The sequence below is a fragment of the Camelus bactrianus genome, chromosome 4 (assembly GCF_048773025.1).
Source record: "Camelus bactrianus isolate YW-2024 breed Bactrian camel chromosome 4, ASM4877302v1, whole genome shotgun sequence".
NCBI lineage: Eukaryota > Metazoa > Chordata > Mammalia > Artiodactyla > Camelidae > Camelus > Camelus bactrianus.
Window position 1 is genome coordinate 39,883,113 of NC_133542.1, and position 21,038 is coordinate 39,904,150.

General features: G+C 36.2%; 1 protein-coding gene across 7 annotated transcripts in view; it reads left to right on the top strand.

The window, feature by feature from the left end:
* Positions 1 to 21,038, top strand: part of PCSK5 (proprotein convertase subtilisin/kexin type 5) — a 413,936-nt gene that overhangs the window by 135,250 nt on the left and 257,648 nt on the right. The window lies entirely within an intron of this gene.

A 21,038-nucleotide genomic window follows, 5' to 3' on the forward strand; every position in this document is an offset into this window, starting at 1 on the left:
TATCTCTTATTTTTTTTCCTTGTCAATTTTTAGGGAGATATTTCTTCTTATGCTAAGAAAGTAAACTTTGTTAGTAATGGTACTCATATATTAGGTTCAAATTTTTTAAATTTATTTAAAATTTTTTTAATTGAAGCATAGTCAGTTACAATGTGTCAATTTCTGGTGTACAGCACAATGTCTCAGTCATAAGAGACATATATACATATATTCGTTTTCATATTCTTTTTCATTAAAGGTTAGTACAAGATATTGAACATAGTTCCCAGTACTATACAGAAGAAACGTTTTTAAAATCTATTTTTATATGTAGTGACTAACATTTTCAAATCTCAAACTCCCAGATTATCCCTTCCACCCCTTTTCCCTGATAACCATAAGATTGTTTACTATGTCTGTGAGTCTGTTTCTGTTTTATAGATGAGTTTATAGTGTCCTTTTTTTCACTTCTTTTTTTTTTTAGTGTCTACATATGAGTGATATCATGGGGTATTTTTCTTTCTCTTTCTGGCTTATTTCACTTTGCATGACCATCTCTAGTTCTATCCATGTTGCTGCAGATGGCATTATTTTATTCTTTTTTATGGCTAAATAGTATTCCATTGTATAAATATACCACAGCTTCTTTACCCAGTCATCTGCCAGCAGACATTTAGGTTGTTTCCATGTCTTAGCTATTGTATATAGTGCTGTTATGAACATTGTGGTGCATGTATCTTTTCAAATTAGAATTCCCTCTGGATATATACCTAAAAGTGGAATTGCTGGATCATATGGTAAGTCTCTTTTTAGTTTCTTGAGGAATCTTCATGTTGTTTTCTATAATGGCTGCACTAAACTACATTCCTACCAGCAGTGTAGGAGGGTTCCCTTTTCTACACACCCTCTCCAGCATTTATCGTTCATGGACTTTTGAATGATGGCCATTCTGACTGGTGTGAGGTGATACCTCATTGTAGTTTTGATTTACATTTCTCTGATAATTAGTGATACTGAGCATTTTTTCATGTGCCTGTTGACCATTTGTATGTCTTCATTGGAGAATTGCTTGTTTAGGTCCTCTGCCCATTTTGGATTGGGTTGTTTGTTTTTTTTGTTACTAAGTTGTATGAACTGTTTGTATATTCTGGAAATTAAGTCTTTGTCAGTTGCATCATTTGCAAATCTTTTCTCCCATTCCTTAGGTTGTTGTTTTGTTTTGCTTATGGTTTCCTTTGCTGTGCAAAAGTTTATAAGTTTAATTAGGTCCAATTTGTTTATTTTTGCTCTTATTTCTGTTGCCTTGGTACACTGCCCTAGGAGAACATGCTAAGATTTATGTCAGAGAATGTTTTGCCTATGTTTTCTTCCAGATTTATCATGTCTTGTCTTATATTTAAGTCTTTAAGTCATTTTGAGTTTATTTTTGTTCAAGATGTGAGGGAGTGTTCCAGCTTCATTGATTTACATGCTACTGTCCAGTTTTCCCAGCACCACTTGCTGAAGAAACTGTCTTTTCTCTGTTGTATATTCTTGCCTCCTTTGTCAAAGATTAATTGACCATAATTGTGTGAGTTTATTTCTGGGCTCTCTATTCTGTTCCATTAATCCATATGTCTTTTTCTATGCCAATACCACACTGTTTTGATTACTGTAGCTCAGTAGTATTGTCTGAAGTCTAGGGGTGGTATTCCTCCAGCTTTGCTCTTTTTCTTCAATATTGCTTTGGCAATTCTGGGTCTTGTGTGATTCCATATAAATTTTAGGATCGTTTGTTCTAGTTCTGTGAAAAATGTCCTGATTATTTGATAGGGATTGCATTAAATCTGTAGACTGCCTTAGGCAGTATGGCTGTTTTAATGATATTGATTCTTCCAATCCAAGAGTATGGGATATCTTTCCATTTCTGTAAATCATCTTTAATTTTCTTAACCAGTGTTTTGTAGTTGTCCATGTATGAGTATTTCACCTCCTTGGTCAGATTTATTCCTAAGTATTTTATTGTTTTGGATGCAATTTTAAAAGGGATTGTTTCTTTACTTTCTTTTCCTGCTAATTCTTTGTTAGTGTAAAGAAATGCAACAGATTTTTGTATGTTAATCTTGTATCCTGCTACCTTGCTGAATTCTTTTATCAGCTCTAGTAGTTTTTGTGTGGAGCTTTTAGTGTTTTCTATATATAGTATCATGTCATCCACATACAGTGACAATTTTACCTCTTCTCTTCCAATTTGGATCCCTTTTATTTCTTTTTCTTTCCTGATTGCTGTGGCTAGGACTTCCAAGACTGATGAATGGAAATGGTGAGAGTGGGCATCCTCATTTTGTTCCAGATTTCAGTGAGAAGGCTTTCAGTTTTTCACCATTGAGTATTACGCTGGCTGTGGGTTTGTCATAAATAGTTTTTATTATGTTGAGATACGTTCCCTCTATATCCACTTTGGTAAGAGTTTTTTTTTTTATCATAAATGAGTGTTGAATTTTATCAAATGCTTTTTCTATATCTGTTGAGATAATCATGTGATTTTTGTCCTTTCTTTTGTTGATGTGGTGTACCACATTAATTGATTACATATGTTGAACCATCCTTGTGTCCCTGGGATGAATCCAAGTTGATCGTGACATATGATCTTTTTTATGTGTTGTTGGATTCTGTTTGCTAATATTTTTTGAGGATTTTTTGCATCTATGTTCATCAGTATATTGGCCTTTAAGTTTCTTTTTTGGTAGTGTCTTTTTCTGATTTTGGTATCAGTGATGGTGGCTTCATAGAATGAGAGTACTCCCTCCTTTTCAGTCTTTTGGAAGAGTTTGAGAGGGACTGGTATGAGTTCTTCTTTGTATATTTGGTGGAATTCTCCAGCGAAGCCATCTGGTCCTGGATTTTTATTTGCAGGGAGGTTTTTTATTGCTAATTCTATTTCATTTCTAGTGATTGGTCTGTTTCTTCTTGTTTCAGTCTTGGACTGTATGTTTCCAGAAACTTGCCCATTTCTTCTAGGTTGTCTAGTTTGTTTCCATATAATTGTTCACAGTATTTTCATGGTTTTTGTGTTTCTTTGGTATTGGCTGTAACACATTTTTTAAATAAGATTTATAGGTTTCTGAAATCTATATGAATATAACACATAGATTTCCCACGTGTATTTGGGGTAAAACAGGGAAGTGTGAATGGGGGAGGAAGGCCCAAGTAATTGTTAGGTGAGTTGTTTAATAAAGTTGAATGATCTTTTATACACTGAGAAGATGTTTTGAGCAATACCCTATGAAAGCATGCCTATACTGCCTGTACATGGACAAACACTATGTATTGTTCATACTTGAAAAATCATTTGCTGTGTCATTGTAATAATTTTTGAAGTTCAGTATACATGAGCTGCTTATTTGGTTTTCCTATGAGTAGTTCTATAGCTTTTAAGGAGCTTCATACATAATTTGGGCAGGGGAGTGGAGAACAACTTTGTCCCCCAAAGAAGGCTTGGCTGTTTTTGCCTTGGGCTATAAACTTGGCAAAGTCTAGAGTTCAGCAGGGTCAGTATATGTTTTCCATGAGAGATGAGAAAAAAAGAGCAGGTTTTCTGGTTCCCTCAACTGACGTTACTCCTTCAAAGCCATTTCATATGTCACCTTTTCAAATACAGAGGAGCCATCTACCAAGAATAATTACTTAGAATTTACAGTTCATGAGGCCTTTTTACACATACTCTCACTTGACTTACAAAAATTTGTGTTAGATAGGTAGTAGGTAATTATTTTGATCCCCTAGTATCTGAATTTTATTTTATGTATAAGGAATGTCTGTCTTTTGAGTCTTGATGGAGAGCCAAGACTACTCTCCAGTATGGTGGCTGAAATTGCCAGATACAATAGTAACTTGCTCACCCTCCCTTGCTCTAGTCTCAAACACGAGCCATGTGGTCTAGAGTCTAAAAATCAGTAGCACGTGTGCAGGCTAGGGACAGAAAAAGCCAACTGAGCTCTCACTAATTTGCTTGTGTTCTTTCTCCTTACCTCCTCCTTCTCCCAACAGATCTTTCCTCATAGAACAGCCAGATGTTTTTCTTGATCCTTCACCTCCATCTTGCTAATTCTGTGTTCCTAACAATTCTGAGCTTCCCAGTATCCTTTTAATGAACTACTTTTCTGCTTAACTAAGTCAGTTACAGCAAACAACCTGAAATTAAATGTCACTGGTGTCCTCTTTTTCTAGGGGAAGAAAATAAAATTCAAGGCAAGTTCACATAGCTTATGAAAATGAATCTGACTTCCAAACTCATGCTCTCTGTATCACATGATACACTCTAATTTGGAACATGATACTGGATGCTCCTTTTTTGAATATGGTGTCCATAAGCAATGGACGTTTTTTCGTTCATGGCAATAATTGTAGTTAGTTTTGAGAATTTAGTGCTTATTCCATGGCATACAGTTTCATTCAGAAAAGACTTTTTGAATACCTACTAGGAAAATAGCACTTAAAAACCAAGCTACTGATATACTTAGAGTAGGTAGAAATTTAAGATTTGATCTGTCACCTAACTAATACAGTTAAAACACACCTTTAGGCAAGATGTGATTTGGAGACTGTTGGTTTCCCAAAAGTGTTTCATAGAACCCTAAAGTCTGTTGATGGGTCTTACAGGCTGCCCAAGTGTCACTCCAGAGGCTGTGTGGAGTGGATGTAGCTCCCTCTTCAACTAAACCACTGCCCTTTTTAAAAACCTCATTAAAATCTATTTCAGATGGTGGGATTTCTCCTAAAACTAGATTTGAAAGAAAAAGTTCTGTTTGTACATAACAGAACAAACCAATGTAAACCAGTGGTCTAGACCATAGAAACCAAGTTTTGATGAGCTGTCACTGGAGGCAAGGTAGACATTATAGGGAAGGCTTCTGGAGGTGGTGGCATTTGACCTGGGTTGTGGAAAATGACTGATGGAAGGGAATAATGTTTACCAAATGTCTGTAATGGCTGGAAGTGTTGTGGTATTTGTGGGCTCCTTAAAAGTTTTGAAATAAAATGCAGCTTCCTATTTAGCCATTTGATTTTTTTGTTGTTGTTGTTAAGGAGAGAAGCCAGAAATTTCTTATTTTCCCTAGAGCTTCTCCTTTATCTGAAATTCAAATCTGAACATGTTTTTCCTCTATCTTCCAACCTTTTATGACCAAATCCAAACTCTAATGAGATAAGCAAAGAATTCATCATGTGTTCACCATCTTTTAGCCTCACCAGTTAACTTTTACTGCCTTATGCTCTAGTTTTAACCGGTTTTTACACAGCTCTCTGAAAATAACATGCTTCGTTCGTGCTGGAGACTGGTGAATAAGAGGCACTCAATAAGTGGTTATCATTCTACCATGCTTTGTGACTGTTAACTGTAAGATGTAATCTTGATATGCATTATGGTTATTACTAATTTAATCCAGTTGAAAGCTGAATTTCACTTCATCCCTGCTCTGTGGCAAATCATTGCCACCTTTTTTCCTTGAGAGAACTGGGGAAGGAAGAAAGGCCATGAAATACATGAAGAATTTAAAACCAGTGTCAGAAATAAGTTTTAAATGAACTTTAATTTGTTCTTATTCTAATATTCCAATTCTAAAATTGACCTAACTACCATTTTTGTTTTTGTTTCTGTTTGTCTTAACTGACTATAAATAGCTAATAGTTTAACAGAAAAAAGCTTCCCTTTATACAGAATGCTTGTTGCTAGTATTTTCCATAGATAAAATTAAGACACTTCCATGTAGACTCTGAAAAACAAAGTGCAACTTGCAAGGAAAGAAAGTATTGTAAGTTACATGGGGCTGTGCTCATTATCATCAACTGATTCTTAATTCTTTGCCATCAGAAAAGAAATTATAAATTAATTAACCTTTGATTTAGGGTTTGTTTTTTTTTTCCTATCAGGTGTTATGTGCCGGCCTTTCTTAAAATAAGAGAGTAAATCAAGTAGCATAAGCCTAAAAATATGTTTTCACTAAATAATTTTTAGGATGAAAAGAGGATTTAAGGGGCATTAGTGGTTAGTGCAACTTTTGAGATAATTCCTTTAGATATTTGAAGTCTAGTAAAAATCAGCCTCCTTCTCTTTCTGTCTCATACACAAACATCTCTCTTATTGTATTCTTATTTAATAACTATAATGTTAATCTTAAAAATTAGGGTCAAACTTCTTAAATATTTAGCATAACTAGGAAAGAAGCAAATCAGATGTAACGGGGCCGACTTAAGGAACAACTTCAGATTTAGAATTTAGCTGAAAAATTAGAAATAATCATCATAAGTGAGTTATGCATACTCAAAAAATAACAGTGGTTGAGGTTAGATATTTCTGGATGTGTTTATCTTTTATCAAAATGAGGAGATTAGAATTAATTAATGAGATGAGAAATAGACTCAGTGATATTTGGGGGGATACAAGCTACAATTAGGGAAGTGTGTCTGAGCAGCACAACTGTGAACATGAAAGTCTGGTGTGGGGAAACACACTAAATGGTTGTAGGAATAACCTGGGACAAGTCTTTTTGCCACTGGGAGATTTAATTGTTTCCTGTATATAAATTGGGGACAAAAAAATAGCTCCATGACTTTGTGAGAATTACAGATAAAACGCATTTCCTCGTATGTTCAGGATACTATATATAGGCCCTGCTCATCTATGTAATAATTCACAGTATTGGCGTTCCTTTAGAGGTTTTGTCATCAGGAATGCCTAGTTGACATAGCAAGTGAAATGAATCTTTGACACTTTTCCTGTTATTTCTCTGGGGGAAATAATTTCATCCAATTTGAAACATTTATGTTCTGACTGTGCAAACGGCGGGAGTGGTATCTGGATTTTTGGAGGGCCAGGAGGGTGAAATTCTCTTGGAAAAGCTAAATGGATTTCTGATCTAGGGAGATCATCTCCACACAATAAAACTGGTTATTTCGAGGGCCTTGTCAAAGTCAGATTTTCATAGTCATGTTTCAAAAAATTGAGGGGACCTTCTAAACCACTTCAAGAAAATTAATCAGAGTCTACTCATTCTCTGGAAATCACATTTCTTTTCCCATGCATTTGCTAAGAGGACATAGAAGAAGAGGAATGTGATCATAAATTTTGAAACAAGTCCTTAAGTTTACATGATTACTCCAAGGTTTTCTTGATTAAAAAGCCTTTTAACTCATTTAATTTTTGCATTTTATTGTATGACCTAATTATTGGATATGTAGCAATCTGTCCTTCAAAGAATGCCCCCAGAACTCATGCAAATACAATAATTATTGTGATTATGAAAAGAAGTGCAACAATAAAGTAGTGGTGAACACACATCTCTGTGTGTTCCTGAGATTACAATATGCTCTCCATCCTGATGCAAGAGAAAAGTTTTAAAACAGTGATTATTTCAACATTCTTGTTCAAAAATTTGATCTACCTTGTTTTCACCAGTTGGTGACTGGTTTCCATGGAAATGGAAATGGAATAAGCATTCCTCGTTTTAGATTCTCAGCTGCCCCATGCCAGCTGAGAGCTGTAAATGCCATTTGGTTAACAGCAAGGATCCAGAATTCTTCCATTTTAAAGTGGCAGAGGGAGAGGAAAAGAAAATGTTTGCCAAGTCATTTTGCTGTTCTCCCTTTGAAAAGGATACAGTTTTATGATTGTCTGATCTATTGACTGATGGTTATCGAACACATACTACATCCAGCAGTGCCTCTTCTGACTATTCAGTTTAAATCTCTTTTCCACCCTTCACAAAGTTCCTTACCTCATTGAGATTTAACTGGCCTGTGATCGCCTTCCTGGTTGTCCACCTGCTGTCCTAGTGATGGTCACTGAACAGGAAGGTGGTCAAAATGTTGCAAGGAGACAGTTTTGTGCTCTCAGTGATTTGAGACCTGAAGGGGGAAGAAATAATCTGTTGATAAAGAGAGTGCATGGTGGGGCAGAAGTTGGAAAATGATCACTCTTGAGAGAGTGTTAGTTAATTTCACCATAAAAATTTTCCATTTCTGAGATTGTCGCCTGTAACTACTACATTTTCTGGAACTGTTAGGTGGGAAGGTAATGAAGAATACTGTAAATAAATGCTTTAACACAAAATGTCTAAGTATCAATGGAGTTGTTTTGTTTTTTGAAGTCTGAAAAGTTGAATCAATCTGAATGCTAAAATAAAACTTGAGTAACATTAGCACATGTTTTCTTTTATATTCTCAGATGTTTAGATCCTAGATCAAGAAGGGATGAGACACTTGTTCTTAAATATCACCCAGTGCAGTTCTATGAACACACTTCTCTTGGGACATAGAGAGTTTCTTTGTGTCTCAATGTCTACCATTAATAAAGAAAACCCGACCTAATGACTTCCAGCCATGGGCTGCCCCTGTGTCTCTAAATGTGGTCTCACACCTAGCCAAAAGCAAGTAGTATGTCAGCTAAGGAAATAAGATCCTTATCCCAGACTTAAGAAACGGCATGAATACTTCAAGAGAAATCTTGATGCTGATCATACAATTTAGAGCCTCTCATTTTCTATTATCACAGTATATTCACGGGGGAGTATTTTCCTGATTGTCTTGATATAAACAGCTTGTGCATTCCAGTGACTTGAGAGAAAAATACTTAGGACGTGGAAAGGGACTTGGGTAAAATATACAGTGAAGGTCAAGATAACAAGCCAGTTCTGGTCCCGGCCGTGACTCAACCTCCATGACGCTTCTGCTCTCAAGAGTGGGGAGCAAGTTCCTTACTCGTGTGCTTAATTCACAGTCTTCCCAGTTTGGAGACTCAGTGCATGAGAGACTCGTTATTGGGATAAATGGGTGTTGGGAGGAGTAAACACTAAAAATGAGCCCACTTAAATTGGGGCCAGAGTCTTGTAATGAACGATGCAAATGATGTTTTATTTTAAACAATAAAGCTAAAATGATGAAAAGACATGTAGTTTATTATCTAACAGAACATGCAGCTATAGCCATTCTTACCCCAAACAAAAATGAATCATGTAGTTTTTATGTAATATTATGAAATTTGAATTTTAGGAGAGTCATAAACGGACTCAGTTTATAAAAATCTTAATCGGTTTTTCCAAGGGCCATTTGGAATCATTTTATTGACAAATCATTCTCATTTAAAGCCACTGTCATGTCGCCAGCCTTGTTCCATTTTCACTAAATCTGGCTCTTCAGGATTCGCTTTCAACAACACTGAATAGCCCTCAGTGTGATTAAAGCTATTCTTAAGTATTATTTGCATCGATTGTATGCAATCCTGTGTCTTTTGAAAGTTCATTAGGCAATTGATTTGCTTGATTTGCCTTGTACTGTTTGCATTTTATGTTTACGCAGAGATAAAAAGTCCTGGCTGAAAAGGACAGGGATGCCTGAGTCGGCGGTAATTTTATTAGTAGTAGGATCATTCGTGAATCTCTCTTCTACTCGCTTAGTTAGGAAACCTGATACTTAAGGTACTAAAAAGAACCTGTGGGCAGTGATCCAGATAGCTTCAAAGGTGCAACTTCTGAGAATTTCTCTCAGGAAAAGTCTCAAGTCATCATTACTTTGTCCTGGCCCTGTTGAGTACGTGTCAGCCTGAAGATGAATGCATGTTCCTCCATAAATTTATGTGCATTTGCTGTTGTGGAAACACTAGGACTTGGTGGCAGGAGGTCTGGGTTCAAGTTCTTTTGCAGTAAACTGAATGTATTACCTTGGTCACTTCACACATAAGAATATCCTTTTCCTTTCGTATAAAATAGGAGTTAAAGTACGTGCAGTGCCAGATTATTGGAGAGATCAAATTATATTAAATATGAGAACCCAGGTGAAATTATTTGGCAAACAATAAGTGAACGCTACCACCTTCATTGATTTAATGTCTAAACTGCAAATTGTATTCAGCATTTTTTCAAATGGAAATTAGACCAGTGGATATGTAAATGATACATTATATTTGTTGAGTTGATGAATTTACATAAAACAGTATTCAGTATTAATATCAATCATAGGAATTGGAGGTAGAAAAGGTAGAGCATGTATTTTTTGGTTCCCCAAAAAACATTAATGGCTATGACTGTATTTACCCTTCATGCCTAGACACCAGAGACTGGCAGTCTGTACTTTGCAGGTAAATCTGCCCAGTGACTCTGCCTAAGAATGGTTTTTACGATTTCAAAGGGCTTTAAAAAAAAAAAAGAAGAAGAAGAAGAAGAATATATCGCAGAGACTGTATGTGGCCCTATGAAGCCTAAAATATTTACTGTTTGGCCCATTACTGAAAATGTTCACCAACCCTGCTCATGAACAAAGGCAAATACCATCATAATAAAGACCCATCCCTTATATTATTTCTAAATGAAATATGACTTCTATGCTAAAATGCTGAATCAATAATTAGGGATTATGATAAATTATATGTTTGAGAGGGAGGGATTCCTGAATTGTTGGTTTCGTACTTCCATAATGTTGAGAACCTTCCGGTGTATGAGGACGTGGCTCTGAAGAACGCTGCAGAGAGAACCAGGAATAGCAATTAATAAACAGAAGGATTGGCAGTTGCTTGGTGTGGCTGAGTTGAAATGACGGTAGCCCAGTGAATAGTAGGTGTTTGAACTACTTACCTGTATTCTAGGACCTCTTTCTCAGAGTGCAAAGAGACCCTGGGACCAGGCGCCACCCACCTTCTCAGACCCCGAAGTATACTGTGGAGGGAACATCACAGGAACTCTTGGATCAGACTTCTGTGGCCACAGTTGACTGACTGTGTTGCAGACAAATAGTATTATTAGATCATTATTTTAGATCATTATTCCTTGCAAAGTACGACTCAAGTCTTCAGAAGTGTTTTGACAGTTCATTCATGATGTGGAAGCAGTCTCAAGCAAAGTGAAGTCAAACATTTATGAGATCAGCTTTCCCTGTCAGTCATTAACAGTTTGAGCAAAACAAATATTTTTAGCCTATTTTATGGTGTATTGAATTGTATCTTTAACTGACTATTTTAGCAGAAGCAAATAGAAGCAGAACTTTACTGCTAAACGAGCATAGACTTGAGAATTATTGCCTGTTATTCAGGATTTCTAGGCCAGTGGAATTCATTGAAACTACATTATATTATATCTATTTTCCTCACTGTTTGAATCCTTAGTGACTAATGCATTCCTCAGGATGTGGTAGGTTCTCAATAAATATTTGCTGAATGAATGATTTAGAAAAGTTCCCTAATGATGGGCTAGGAAATCAGAGTAGTCTCATTACATACAGTTAACTAGGTCATTATGATATTCATAAAATGGGAGCTTACCTATATACAGGAGTCCAAGTGAAACTGAAATACTGTCTGTGTATGGTACATTCTAGCATCCTGGTCTCTTGTTTCTGCAACCTTGGAATTATTTATATGAGATGGTTTTCAGTATGCATTAGTAGAAGAGAAATATATATGGAAAGAAACAGACCACAAAAATCAGAATTGTAATTTGATACAGGTCATTATTTCTTTCATTATCTTTATAGATCTTTTCCCAGTCTATCAGCATATACACTCAGTATATGCTTCATATTTCATGCCTTGGTGAGTTCTAATTATGAAATTTTCTTTTAATGATGGTGATGCGAAATTATGGGAAAATCAATTCAGGTGTAAGGAAGAGAAAGTTGTTTTGATTGCATACCAAGCATTTTCATGAACACCAACCCCAAGTCAGAACTCTTAGAGCAGAAATTCCTGTAGCACTTTGTACGTAAACCTCGATGAGCATGTACCTCAATATGTGGTAATTATTTGCATAAATCTTACAACAGCCCTGTCAGAGGTCTTAGGTTGGATTGATCAGTTGGACTCATGGAACTCATTAGGCCACAAGTGGTACTTAGAGGGGTGGGTATAGAATGTACTAGTAGGGCAATATCAGCTGTATTTTTTCAGCAAGAGTGCTCCCCAGTCCCAGGACTACTTTGTGCTCATCTCCTGTCCCACCACCACACCCAAGTGACACCTCAGTTGTGCAAGAAAGAGCCACCGAGGCGTGTGTGAGACCACTTTACCTTGGAAGCCCCATGCTCTTAGGAACAATATTTTTCAGTAGCCTGTGAATAGAGCATCCAGGCCACACAAGGAGGGACACACTCAATTTCAGTGTCTACTATCAGAAGCCCAAAGCCAAGACTCCTCACCATGTACTTATGGTCCTGGCCACAGGCCTCCCACTTCATGGTCACTCAGTAACCAGGGTTCATTTTTTACCAGAAGCAACATTGCTTGGTAGCTGACATTCTACCTTTATTAGATATCCAGGGGAACAGATCTAGAAAGTTAAAACCAAAGTAATTTTTCCATAGGTAAGGAGTACAGTTTTGTTCATTCTTTGCTCAGAATCTTTCCCACCCAAGATTGTGAGCACCACATTAGATTACTTAGCTCTTGTATGCGCCTTGCTTGAAAGATGCCTAGGACATAGGATGTGAATTATCTGGGCTTGAGAAAGGAATGAGGGAAGGTGGAAGGGAGGGTTGGGAGAGTTTGATATTGTTAATTAAAATATTCCTTGGTAGATACTTTGATAGTTTGCAAGAAAATAACAGCCTTCCTGACAGAGTGCATTGCTTACTTAGAAAGAAGTGTGATATTTCTATGTTCTGGAACTGTCGTCATTACTTATCCTGATAAGGCAGGCAGATGTCCAGTAGAAAAGATGGGCATCATGCAGCACCCTCCGATTCCAGGGAAGAGGTGGGTCCTCCAGACCCACATCTATGAACTTCCAAGACAAAACTCCTGACTACCAGCTCACTTAGAACAGACCTAGAAAGACTCAGCAGGAATCACTAATTTCTGAATGTTCATAGTCAAGGGGTAAGGGAAACAATTTCTCAGTCCTCCACTTGTGGTGGAAAATGAATCAGACTGTTCCCAAAGCTCTACACATGGAGTAGATCTAAGTTTCAATGACTAAACAGAACCCTCTGACAAGAGGTTAGAGAGCTTGGAGAGCAGGGGTGTGGGCTCTTAAGAGACCCAGTGGGGTAGGAACAGCATCGTGGAATCACTCGGGGACAGAGACAGGCATGGGCACTCTGAGCGCATAGAATTAAGTTCAAGTAACAAGTGGAAGACCAACCATGAAAGCAAAAAGAGGAGCCAAAAAGCATGATGAGGTGAATTTAGAGTATTAACCAGGGAGCCAACAAAAAGGGCAGCGTTCCACCATCGTGATTAGTGTATTTCATCAAAGGGATCACTCATACCCAAGTGCCTTGATGTTGTCAGTCCCTAAAATAAGAGCAGGAAGGCTGATGAAAAGCTGGTTACCATCTTGGTCAGGACCGTGTACATGCACATATACACACAACACACGAGCCTGCGTGGGTTTTGCTGTACTTCGTCATTGCATGCAGCACTGTAGCTGAGAAAGCAGCAAAAGTGAAGAACCAGGTTTTCTGATAAACCAAGCTATCTGTTCTTTCCTTCAGATGTGGGCTAGCATAGTTAACAAGGAATTCAGTTAACAGTGAATAAACCATTTTCCTAGGCTGGGGAGATAAGGACGAGAGGAAATGGCAGAGGTGAGAAAGCACTTCTAAAACAGTTTATTGACCACTCAGTTTTATTTATTTTATTGTCAATATTTTGTGTTCTGACTGAAGTATTCTTGTTGAAGTACAACCAATATTATAGAACCTGTACAAATTCTTCAGACCTACAATGACTTTTAAACTTTAAAAATATATATATATAAACTCACAGAGTTTGAAAATTAGTCGAGGTCCCCCCCCCGTATCCTTCACCTGAATTCCCCCAGTAGGAATAATGTTTGTAACTATAGTAAAATATCAAAACCAGGAAATTGACATTAATGCAATTTACACATCTTATTCAAATTTCACCAGTTTTTACATGCACTCGTGTGTGTGTATATGTATGTGTGTGTCAAACTAACAATACTTTTAACCCTCCAAAAGAAATATTCTTTGGCTTGTTTTTAATACTTACTAGTCATTTACATACGATGTATCTGATGCCAATTTTTAGTAGTGTCCTGTTACTACCTAATATTATACTGTATATTTTTCATTTTATTTCCTTGCCTGCAACATATCTGTTGAAGTTTAGGGCAGTTGACGAATGCTAACTTCTATTAATTTCTTTAAATATTGTATATATTATTCCTGAGGGCCCAAAGAAGGAGTCACAATGTCTATTGTTAAGTATAAAAACTGTCAAAGTTTAAATTAAAGTTCATGCTTAAGATTCTTTCATTATTAGGCTATGAAAGGATCTGTGACTATAATATTGTTTTGTGTGTCTGTTTATTTGTCATTGTCTTTGTCCAGGCTGCCCTAACAGAAAACTATAGACTGGGTGACTTAAACAACAAACCTTTATTTTTCAGTTATTTTTCAGTTGAGGCTGGGAAGTCCAATATTAAGGTACTGGTAGATTTGGGTTTTGGCTTGTAGGTGGCTGCCTTCTTACAAGGTGACGGAAAAGAAAGGAAGCAATCTCTCTCATTTCTTTTCTTTTCTAAGAAGAGATAAGATGGACAGGCTCTCATCCCAACATGAGGTTACCACCCTCATGACCTAATTACCTCCCCTAGTCCTTGACTCCAGATATCATCACATGGTGATTGGGGTTTCAGTATGTGAAATGGGGGTGGGATAGACAGGAACAGTCAGTCCATAGCAGTTATTTTGAATGAGTTTTCCCGAGTTTCTTCGTAGTATAATAAAAGAAAATTTAATATTATTGAAGCCTTAGGGACTATGTATAATTGTAGTCACACCAGAAGCTATTATCTTAATTGTCTCACAAAAACTAATCACCAAAAGTGGACTGGGTGATTTTCTTCTTTTTAAAAATTTTAATTTACTTTTTTTTTCCTCGTATATGTTTCTTAAGCTTTCTGCTGAAGACAGCTTTTTTCAGCTATTTTCCCTTCTTCAGCTTTCATTTTTAAGATTCCTAACATTTCCTCCTTATAACTCAAGTTGAATAATTTATCATGGAGAGTCTATAAAATATATTGTCAAATATGTCTGTCATCAATAGTAATGAAGAAATAAAGTTGCCTCTACCCCACAAGATAAGGGAGATAGCAAGCAAAGAAGTCATGAAATCTTGGCAATCATTCAAATGTAGGCCCCTTGCTTGGGAGAGTGAAATGGCGTTATATAAGGACCCAGGAGATCCAGATCTAGTCTTTGTCCTGTCATTGTGTATACCTTCCAATCACTGTCTGACGCACTAAACATTCTCATTTGTAGAGTAAGAGAAGTAAAGTCTGTTTTGCTTACTTCGCAGGGTTGAAGTGAGAATCCAATGAGGTTAAAATACTTTGGAAAGTGGAGAGTGTGGTACAAACATAAAGTGGTAATATTATCAAGAACATGAGCCGTCAAACAGCAATTCTAAGTGGTACATGGGAGAACACCTCACCCACATCGCTGTTTCTTGCTTTCCCCTCCCTTTCTAACGGGGCTTTTGAAATAGATCCAAATGGAAGGTTTCCACGTAGATTTAAACAAAATCAAAATATGCCAAAGAGAATGGGCACACCAGATGTCAAAAGGGAATAGAAACAGTGGAGGAGGGGACGGGGGCACCATGCACTGTTAAAGATGTTTGTTCCGAGGAAGAAAAGAAATAGAAAGTAGTCTTTCTCCAACTTGCCATGGCCTGATTCTGTCCATGTATAACTTTGACTTTTAAGCAATGCAGTGATATCTGTAACGGAGACCTTTTACACATGACCTGATGTCTCTGACTCATTGCTGAGCTTACTCACATCTTGTCTTCAGATTCATGGTAAATCTCAAATGAGTTCGTATTTCCATCCCCGCTAACTCGTATGAAAGAAAAAGTTCACAAAGCAGTATGATTGGAGGACTTGGAGACAAAGCAAATAAGAAATTTAAGTAATATTTTACTACCTAGCAAGATGTAATAGACCACATGAATTTATATTTTAGATTCTCTTCACCTAACTTGTTTATGTTCACAGTATTATAGATACGCGCTAACAGGCCCTCTCTGATCTAATTTTCTATCTTTTCGATCATTCAGCCAGGGTAAAACCACGAGACCTATCATTATAACGGTTTATTGTTGAGGGTGTAACAGGTAGAAAACTTTCTTTTCCTGAGTAAGAGAAAGCAGTAGGACAAAGACAGACATGGTTTTTAAGTCAAGATGGTCATTAAGAGCTAAAATGGTTTATTCAAGAAAAAAATTACATAAAACATCTTACACTTACTAGGGTCCTGGCAGCAATGACAGTATCCTTAAGAGATTCAGAGAAGTGATGCATTTTTAAGTCCTAGTTTGTCTAAATGCATTTTATTTCAGATGATGTCTAATTTATTCTTTTATTTTTTATTTTTATTTTTTTTTTATTGAAGTACCGTCAGTTACAGTGTGTCAATTTCTGGTGTACAGCACAATGTCCCAGTCTTATTTTAAGTCACTGGTTTATGTATCCTTATAAAATTTACATAATGAGGTTATTTTCTAGAAGTCTCAGGAAATATGTATCTTAGTAATATTGTGAACATATTCAAGAAAGCTAAACAGGTGACTCATTTTCCAAGGGAAATTATGTGGGACTTGTCTAGTAAAGTTCTTATTTAGGTGGATGTGGGTCAGAGTGTAATCTAATTGTTTTCTGGACTAAAATCTACTAAAACTTTCTTCTTATGCTGAAAATAATTTAAATGCTCATACTGTGTCATCTCTGAAGAAGCATACATCTGAAAAACAGATTTTGTCTGTTTTGTGGCTTTCATATTTAACTGACATTGTGAATGTACTTTTTGCTGACCCTTTGTTCTTTGGGAGAAGGAAGAAATTGAATCATGTTCACGTACTTGAATAGGTCATGATGATATCAATTGTTCTGTGATCTATTTTAAATCCATGTCAAAACAGAGTCCAACAGAGATATAAAAATAAAAAAGATGACTAGTACTTTACTTGAAATAATAATCATTGTCATCTGAAGAGTGGGCTGTTTACTGTAGTTGAGCTAGCAATTTGGACCCTCAATTACAGTATGCTGCAATGTATGACTTAACTGATGTTTAAAATATGTGTGTCAGCAGTAGAGTATAACTTTCCTGTCTCCCCAAAATAGTCCCTATATCATGATGTAGAGCCTTGTACAGAAACTGTTACTAGAACTGTTTTTATAAGGAAAATAGTCACTCTGTTCTTCACTTACATTCACTGTACATTACTGATGCACATAGTATGTGAAAGGCGTTATTGCATTTTAGAAATACAGAACCAAGTTACTTCTTCTATGTTTTAATAATATGGTAGAAGAGATATTCAATTAAACTCCCCTGCTACAGTACATCCAAAACTCCTGGGAGTATATTAAAGAACTTTTCAGCGCATGGTCGAGCTAATGGGACACCAGCAGTATTTCTCTGGGAAAGCTCAAATCTATAAACTAGGTGGGCAGTAGGTGGACACTAGGCATTTCCCAGGGTAAGTGACCAATCAATCCCAGCCAGCCTGGAGCTGGATTTTAAAAAGTGCAGGGATGGCAGGAGACAAGGCCTTGGTCCAAAGGGCTGAGAGAGGATTTCTGCATGAAACAGAACCCCCGAGGCACTAGCTTCAGTACAGTAAGTATAGAAAAAGAAAACCTACACAGAGAGATGGAGGATGCATTTGATTTTCTCACCGTGGGTAAGAAAGTGGGAGAAGAGGATAAATAATTACCTTTGAGGATAACTAACTGTCTTGTGGAATTTGCACCTGTAAACCATATCACTTGTATGGCCCAAATTTTAAACTTGGTTGAACATATCCTGGTTGGTGTGGCCCAGGATAAATGGTAGAAGCGAATTTAATTCTTATTTTTTAAAAAATGCATTTCCCAAAGACTTCACAAAGGTAAAAGCCTAAACGATGGGATATCCTAAATGGACAATTCACCAATTACGTGGGAGAAAGATCACCATGAAAACAAGCCAGTAGGAAAAACAAGTAGAATTAGATTCACCTATTTAGAATTATTAGATGTAATGCATATGTATCAAGAAATAAACATCAGAAGGTATTTTTTAAAAAAACTGACTGTCCCAATTAAACAGGTGGATTTGAAAAAAGAACTTCAAAAAATAAAAAATATAGTAACTGAAAAGAATAATACAGTGAAATGATCAAACAGTCATGGCTGAAGATAGGATAAGTGAAATATAGGACTCAGCAAGTTACACAGAACACAGCCAAAAGAGAGAAGGATATGGGAAGGTGAGATTAAAGATTAAGATAGTGTGAAAAGTCTAATGTATGCTTAATTGGGATTCTGATAAGAGGAATCACCATAGAATGATGTAAAGGCAGTTTTCAAAGGTAGTACCTGAGGTTTCTGAAGATTTAAACATTAAACTGCAGGCTTAGGAATTCCAAGAAAGAATTTTTTTAAGTCTACACATATTGCATCTTAATGAACCTGCAGAATAGAAAAGACAAAGATCTGAAAAGCATCCAGAGAGATCTAGATTGCCAGATGGCTGATTTCTTACCAGAAACAATGGAAGCAAAGAAGCAGTGGAATGGTATCTTTGAAGTGCCGTTAGTATAGAATGCTACATCCAGTGAAAGTAGTTTTTAAGAACAACAGTAGAATAAAGTCATTTTCTGAGGTTACCGAAAGCCTCTCTGAAGACTACATTTATAGAATGTTCTTCAGAAAGAAATCAATGATCCTGGAAGGAAATAGGAGCTACAAAAATCAACAGAGCAAAGAATGTCTTTATAAAACTAAACAAACATTGATTGTTTAAAATAGTAACAGTCACAGGTGATTTCTAGAGTTTAAAAATCCAATGTATAACTATAAATAGGGGGAGATCATGTCAAGAGGTGGATAATCAGCGTTAAAACATTCTTAAGTCTGTATTGTTTGGGAAAAATTGAAAAAAGTATTAGTAACTTCAGACTTTGTGATCTTAGATATCCATGATCAAATATCGAGGATAACCACTAAGTGATAGATAGAACACATAACATCCAAACTAGCACAGGTTAAAAAAAATACAGAAATGAATGTGAATATATGAATAGATACAGTCACTGTAAATGGACTAACTCTTAAAGACAAAGATAGCCTAGCTCCCTCCCCCAAATAACTATATTCTATTTATGAGACTTAACTAATATGAACACAGAATGTTTGAAAGTAAAAGGATCAAATGGTACATAATTTAAATGTTAACCAGATATCATTAATTTCGTTATTGCAAGAACCATAGAGTGTTACTATATATTCATAAACAATTTGCTTCACTAGAGAGACTTGATAATTCCATTCTAAATGCAATAAAAATTGATAGCAGTGCAAACAACATTAACAAATCCACAATGTGATGAACAAGCTTGACATAATGGAACAATTGGAGAACATACATTCTTTCAACCACGTGGAACATTTATAAAAATTGATCACATACTTGGCCATTTTCTGAGTCTCACAAAATTCAAACGATTGCTTCATAAAAATTATTTTATCATAAGGTAATTAAGTTACTGATATCAAAAACACAAACACCTGCATACTTTTGAAATTTTAAAATGGTACTTCTAAATAACTCATGGGGCATAGAGTAAACTAGAGCAGAATTAAAAACAGCTGTCCTATGATCCAGTAGCACTTGAATTAATTAATGATAGAGCAATGAAGTATAAGAACAGTAGCCTCATAAAGGGAATTTGACATTTGAATAAAAACAACTTACACCATGAAGTCATATGCAATAAAAGGCTAACGAAGAATCATAGTAAATAATTGCTATGCTCATGGGAAAATTAGTAGTTTAGCTTGAGGGTTACAAAAAAAGATTTTTTTTTCTTTTAAAAAGAGATCATTTTTCTGATGATTAAAGTGGTATAACCAGATATCAGAAGGGCAAGATGATTTTGAGTACATCAAAATTAAATGCCATGTGTGACAACCTAAAATTGCTACAAAAAAGATTGTTACGTTGGAGTCGTATTTGCAGCAGATATGATGGAAACGCAACAAGTAATTTGGGCAAAGGGCATGCAAAGGTTATTCACAAAACAAGAAACAGAAATAGCTAATAAATATTTGAAAAGATGTACAGTATCAAGTGTAATCAGAAGTGATAAAGAGGGGAAGCAACAAGGGATAATGTTCATGTCAGCTTGGCAAGGATGAAAAAGATTGAAAAGCTCACACATCAGGGTTTATATATGCAGGGGCTTGTCCAGATGTTCTCTCCATTCTTCGTATTGTCAGTTTGGCTTATGATCTATCTTTTTTGGTCATGCACAAAATTTTGCTGTTTTGTAGTAATATTTATCAGTCTTGCAGTTTTTATGAGGTTCAGTTATATTACTTTGATCTTCTGTTAACAATTCGACAGTATATTCTGTACTCTTTGATCCAGCAATTCCACTTTTAAAAATTTGTCCCAAGGTAGACATAAAATTATATATAGACAAGACTGTTCTTTGTAGCCTCTTTAATACTAGTAAAAACCTGGGTAAATTTCTAGGAATAGATTATGTTGCATGTATATACATGTATGTATATATAGCATATATATATACACACATACACACACATTCATATATGTGTATATATATGCCATTTGTATATGTAAATTGATTATACTTAAAAGAGTATATGGAATGATAGTAACCATTTAAATGACACACAGAAAGATACGCATGGCACTGCTAAGTGGAAAAAGCAGGACATATCTCTTCTGTATCACCTGGTATGCACCTGTCAGTTGTAAGCAGCACCTGTTTATAGCTGTACAGATGACAGTTATATCCCATGATGAGTGTGTAGAATATGCTGTAAAATAAAAAGTACTAAAGTAGAATTTGAGGGGCCTGAGTTTTAGTCACTGACTGTTTTTGACAGATCTCTTTACACCTCAGGGCCTCCTTAAGCGCCCTTATCTCTAAAAATGCAGGAAGGGAGGTGGGCATTGGACCTGCCTAGCAGTGAGAAGTACACCACAGTGGTTGTCGCACCCTCCTCCTGCATCCAGGACGGGCGTTAGTCATCAGTCCTGTTGTCTTTCTCTGG